This window comes from Vulpes vulpes, chromosome 12, assembly GCF_048418805.1.
Source record: "Vulpes vulpes isolate BD-2025 chromosome 12, VulVul3, whole genome shotgun sequence".
Taxonomy (NCBI): domain Eukaryota; kingdom Metazoa; phylum Chordata; class Mammalia; order Carnivora; family Canidae; genus Vulpes; species Vulpes vulpes.
Genome location: NC_132791.1, coordinates 22,400,122 through 22,406,121, shown reverse-complemented (window position 1 = coordinate 22,406,121; position 6,000 = coordinate 22,400,122). Strand labels below are relative to the sequence as shown.

Sequence of the window (6,000 nt, the reverse complement as noted above, 5' to 3'; positions counted from 1 at the left end):
GGGCGAGGCGGGGGCGGGGCCGCGGAGGGCGGGGCCGCGGCCGAAGCCTCGCCGCTCCCCTCGCGGGAAAGCACTGCGCGTGACTCGCTGCGCCCATCGCCGCAAGAAGCGGGGGAGGTGGGCAGCACCGCCGGCCCGGAGGACCGAACCAACGCGCCGTCCGCGGGGGCGGCATGAGGGCAACCCAGATCCGACCATCGGTGCCGCGGCTGCAGGGGGGACTGGACATTACCACCCCGGCTGGAGAGGAGGGGGACGCCGGCCTGTCCCGGCTGCAGCGCGACCCCAGGAGGGCGTGAGACGCCGCCGCCGCCGCCAACACCCTCACCGCCCGCACTTTAGGATCACGCTGAGGCGAGAAACGAGGTAGGGACGCCTCTTTGGGGTTGGCGGGGTCCGGAAGACCCGTTGCCCTCACGTTCCAAGTGATCCCTTAGGAGAAAGCCCTGGGTGCGCCCCCGCCCTTCCCCTCAGCCCTGCGCGCTGGCCCTTCATCCGCACCCTCCGGGTCCGCTCCCACCCTCCGGACCGACCAAACCTGCCCTCCTCCTGACCCTTCTGCTCTACCATCCGCTGAACCCTCAAGCACCAAGGACCAAACATTCCTTTGGGCGTCACCCCAGATCCACCCCAACCGTCTCCTCAAACTGTCCCTTCGGTGGCACCCTCAGCTGACTCCCCCGTCATCGTTGTACCCACATCTCCTGTGGCAGCCCTGGGGGGGAGCGCAGGCGCTGAGCACCGAGCCCCAGGACTGTTGACGGGATGGGGGGCCTCCTTGCAGCCAGTGCCAGCCGGGCCCTGTGTGCCCCCGCGGCCCCTTTGACCTCCCTAGCGGGTATCCGCCTGAGCCAGGCTAGATCTCTCACTCTCACCTTCGGAAAACGCCTGACATTTTGCCCGACAAGTCCCGCCGCCACTGCATTTACCAGCTTCGAAGGGCATGGTGATCCCGCGCCCAGGGCTGGCTGGGGACTGCCAGGCTGGCCCAGCAGACAGCAGGGGGCCGTCCTGGGGGCAAAGACCACACTCTATTCATTTGTACCCCAGCTCCCGAGCACTGTGCCTGACACACGTTTGCACTCAGTTAATATTTGATGGGTGGATAAATGAATGAAGGAGCCCAATGCAGAAGGTACAAGGCAGAGTGCTTTGGTGGGAAAGGTGTCTCTAGGCACATGAAGAGGGGAAAGGGAAGAGCATCTGGAGGGTTATTTGCGCTACTCCTATCAGGAGCCTAAAACTGAATATACTCAGTCTTTCAATTCATGAATCTAATTTTAATTCAGGTAGGACCTTCTATGTATCAGATGTTTTCCACTAACCTTCTGTGTACTGAAAAAAACTCAGGGCTGGGTACTGCAGAAATTCTTACTGGTAAGTGCCTTAGAGGCTGCCCAGATAATCTTGAAAGAGCTTTTGCCCAAGTGACCTGCTACTCTTGTCCTAGAGACTAACTACTCCCTGTGGGGAAATATTCTGGAGGTCAGCCACAGCCTTTAAAGCTGACTCAGTGTAGCCTGTCAGCTGGTGCTTCAGGACAGGTTGAGGAATAAAATCCCTCATTGATTTTTGCCCTTTAGCTCCTGGATACCTCCACCGATGTCCCTGAGAGATTGGAGTGGTAGACATCCCAGGCAGGCCTAATATGATTAAGATCAAATATTCCTAAATACTACTGTAGTATGATCAGGCCATATGGGGCCATTTATGGCCTCTCAGTAGACCTGAGTCAGACAGGGGTCACCACTATGTGAACAGTATCAGTAATATATGAGAATGTGAGCCTTTTAAAGATGGAATTCTCAAAGAACAGCCTGAAACCTGTTTTTGTTGATTCTGAGGAGGATAACCTGAACAGATTCAGATTCCTGAAGGTGAGACAGGGTTCAGAGACCTCAGTTTTGGCCCAGGTTCTGTAGGGGAAGTAGATGACACTGCAGAGTGATGAAAAAATGGCTGGGAAGCTGTAGGAGTTGATAAGCTGAAAGTAGTTGCCTGACCAGTAGTGGCATTATTGTAACTGGGGCTCAGAGTATTAGTAAGTACAAATAATTTTTGGAGTTTCTAGGAGACAGTGATACGGCTTTGGGGAAGGAAGAGAGATCCCACCACTATCCCTATTTTGTTACCTATGCTCCTCCTTTCACTTACGCTTACCACCTTTGTTTCTCTTCCACTTTGAGCCAGGTCAAAATCGGATTTCCTCTGATTGTTTTAAGTGTTGAAAGTTCTTTTTTGAGGCCTGGCCTGACTAACAAGAAGCTGAGTATGTCCTCACCCATTTCTAGCTTTGATTTATCCTTCTCCATTTTCTCTTTTTTCCCACTCTCTGATCTGCTTTTATAAAGTAAGTCTTGGACCATAGAAACCCAAAGCAGGGAGGGGCTCCCAAACTGGAGTCCACATGGGCATTGCATCTGGAGACCAATACCTTTTTTGGTGGGGAAGGTGAAACCAATACATTTTTTTTTTAAAGATTTTATTTATTTATTCATGAGAGACAGAGAGAGAGAGAGAGAGGCAGAGACACAGGCAGAGGAAGAAGCAGGCTCCATGCAGGGAGCCTGATGTGGGACTTGATCCTGGGTCTCCAGGATCACGCCCTGGGCTCAAGGCGGCGCCAAACCACTGAGCCACCTGGGCTGCCGGAAACCAATACATTTTTAAGGAGCTTTTTTACTTTCACCTGTCTAGGCTCCCTATTAAGTAAGACCTCAGCCCAGAACACTCTGGATTTTTTAATTTATTTTCTCTTCAACTTACAATACTTCAGAGTGTTGCCAGATAAAATACAAGATGCCAAGTTAAATTTGAATTTCAGGTAAACAATAAAGTGTCCTGTATTTTTGTTTGCTAAATCTGGCAACCCTAGTTCATGGGGAGGCTATGTGTTCTAATTTTCTCTCTGCAAACTTAGGACAATAACTCACCCTTCTGTTACTCATACACAATGACTGAGCACTCTATTAAAAGTCACTTGACTGGGATGGTTCATGACACGTTAGGTAAGGACAGGCTCTATAGAGATAGTATGATTGATCAATGTTTGGGTTACCCGAAAAACACCTACTCGGACACTGGCATATAATATTATAGTACTTGTCAAATGAGTCTGTCATGTAAAATGACCATATTATTTTGAGTGGCCAGATGTTAACATGGCTCTGAGAGAGATAGCTAGGAGTGGAGATGAGAGTGGGATGGGGGGGTAGATTTCTAACAAAAAAAGTGTAACTTGTAGCAGAACCTCTCATACTGCATTAACTTTTTTTTAATTATGGTAATATATATATATGTATATATATATACACACACACACACAACATAAAATTTACCATTTTAACTATTCTGTTTTTTTAATCCTTTTTTTTCATCATAATAACTATACTTTTGAATTTCCATCCCTTATCCCCCCATTCCCTTTCCCACCTCCTCTCTGGTAACCATCAGTTTGTTCTCTATAGTTAAGAGTCTCAGGGCTCCTGGGTAGCTCAGTCAGTTAAGTGTCCAGCATGATTTGGGCTCAGGTCATGGTCTCAGGGTTGTGAGATGGAGCTCCATGTCAGGCTCTGCACTGGGGGCATAGTGCCTGCTTACTATTCTCTCTTCCTTTTTTTTTTTTTTTTTATTTTAATTTTTTTTTTTATTTATTTATGATAGTCAAAGAGAGAGAGAGAGAGAGAGAGGCAGAGACACAGGCAGAGGGAGAAGCAGGCTCCATGCACCGGGAGCCCGATGTGGGATTCGATCCCAGGTCTCCAGGATCGCGCCCTGGGCCAAAGGCAGGCGCCAAACCGCTGCGCCACCCAGGGATCCCCTATTCTCTCTTCCTTACCGTCTGCCCCTCCCCCACTCCGGTCTCTTAAAAAAGTCTGTTTCATGGTTGTCTCTTTTTTTCCCCTTTGTTCATTTGTTTCATTTCTTAACTTCCACATATGATTAAGATCTTATGGTATTTGTCTTTCTCTGACTGACTTATTTTGCTTAGCACTGTGCTCTCTAGCTCTATCCGTGTTGTTGCAAATGGTAAGATCTCATTCTTTTTTATAACTGAATAATATTCCGTTATATATATATATCTCACATCTTCTTTGTCCATTCATCTATTGATGGACTTAGGCTGCTTCCATAGTTTGGCTACTGTAAATAATGCTGCAATAAACATAGAAATGGGAGTACCTGAGTGGCTCAGTAGGTTGGGCATCTGCCTTTGGCTTAGGTCATGATCCTAGGGTCCTGGGATCCAGCCCCACATTGGGCTCCCTGCTCAGCTGTGAATCTGCTTCTCCCTCTGCCCCTCCCCCTGCTCATGCTTGTGCATATGAGTGCTCTCCCTCTCTCTCTGAAATAAGTAAATTTTTAAAAAATAAAAATAAAAAACTTAAGAATGCATGTATCCCATGAAATTAGTGTTTTTGTATTTTTTGGATAAATACCGAGTAGTACAATTACTGGATCATGGGGTAGTTCTAATTTTAATTTTTTGAGGAAACCCCATACTGTTTTCCATAGTGGCTGCACCAGTTTGCATTCCCATCAACGGTGTAAGAGGGTTCCTTTTTTCCACATCCTTACCAATGCTTGTTGTTTCTTTTGTTTTGATTTTAGCCATTCTGACAGGTGTGAGGTGATATCTCATTGTGGTTTGGGTTTGCATTTCCCTGATGAGTGATGTTGAGCATCTTTTCACGTGTCTGTTGGCTATCTGTATATCTTCTTGGGAGAAATTTTAACCACTCCGAAGTGTACAGTTCAGTGGCATTAAGTATATTCACACTGTTATCCATCCATCACCACTATCCATCTATAAAACTTTTTCATCTTCTCAAACTGAAACTCCATACCCATTTAACAATAATTCTCATTCCCTTCCCCAGAGCCTCTGACAACATTCTGCTTTCTTTCTTTATGAATTTGACTATTCTAGATACTTCATATAAATTAAACCATATTATATTTCTGTGACTAGTTTATTTCTTTTACCATAATGTCTTCGGGGTTCATCCATTTTGCAGCTCGTATCTGAATTTCCTTCCTTTTTAAGGCTGAATAATAGTCATTGATATATATACCACATTCTACTTATTCATTCATTTATTAATGGACACTTGGGTTGCTTCCACCTTTTAGCTATTGTGAATAATGCTGCTATGAACATGAGTGTACAAATATCTATTCGAATTCCTGCTTGTAATTCTTTTAGGTATATACCCAAAAATGGAATTGCTGAATTATATGGTCATTTTATGTTCACTTTTTTTGAAGAACCAGCAGATTGTTTTCCAAAGGCTCTACCATTTTACATTCCCACCAGCAATATAAAAGGTTCCAGTTCTTCCACATCCTTGCCAACACTTGTTATTTCTGTTTTTGTTTTTGTTTTGTTTTTAGTAACAAAAGATTGTGAAATGGTATTTCATTGTGGTTTTGATTTGTACTTCTTTAATGGTTAATGATGCTGAGCATCTTTTCATGGGGTTATTGGCTACTTTTATATTTTCTTTAGAGAAATGTCTCTTAAAATCCTTTGCCCATTTTTTAAGTGGGTTACATGTCTTTATTGTTGAGTTGTGGGGGTTCTTTATATAATCTGGATAGAAGTCCTTATCAGATATATCATATGCAAATATATTCTCCCATTCTGTGAATTGCCTTTTCACTTTGTTGATTGTCCTTTGATGCACAAAAGTTTTAAATTTTGGTGAAATCCAGTTTATCTGTTTTTTCTTTTGTTGCCTGTGCTTTTGGTGCAACATATAAGAAATCATTGCCAAATTCAGTGTCACAAAGTTTTTCCCTTATATTTTGTCCTAAGTTTTTTATAGTTTCATGTTTTATGGTTAAGTCTTTGATCCATTTTGAGTTAATTTTTGTATATAGTGTAAGACAAAAGCCCAACTTCATTCTTTTGCATGTGGATATCAATTTTTCCAATACCATTTATTGAAAAGACTGCCCTTTCCCCATCAAATAGTCCTAGCATTCTTTTTTTTTTTT

General features: G+C 44.6%; 1 protein-coding gene across 3 annotated transcripts in view; it reads left to right on the top strand.

Moving 5' to 3' along the window:
- The window catches only part of RUSC2 (RUN and SH3 domain containing 2), a 70,101-nt gene continuing 64,101 nt past the window's right edge, over positions 1 to 6,000 (top strand). Inside the window, exon 1 of one of the 3 annotated variants that reach the window (XM_026013307.2) lies at positions 1 to 366. The gene's annotated coding sequence lies outside the window, so the exon portion shown is untranslated. The remainder of the gene's footprint in view (positions 367 to 6,000) is intronic. The other 2 variants (XM_072727975.1, XM_026013308.2) reach the window with 2 other exon arrangements.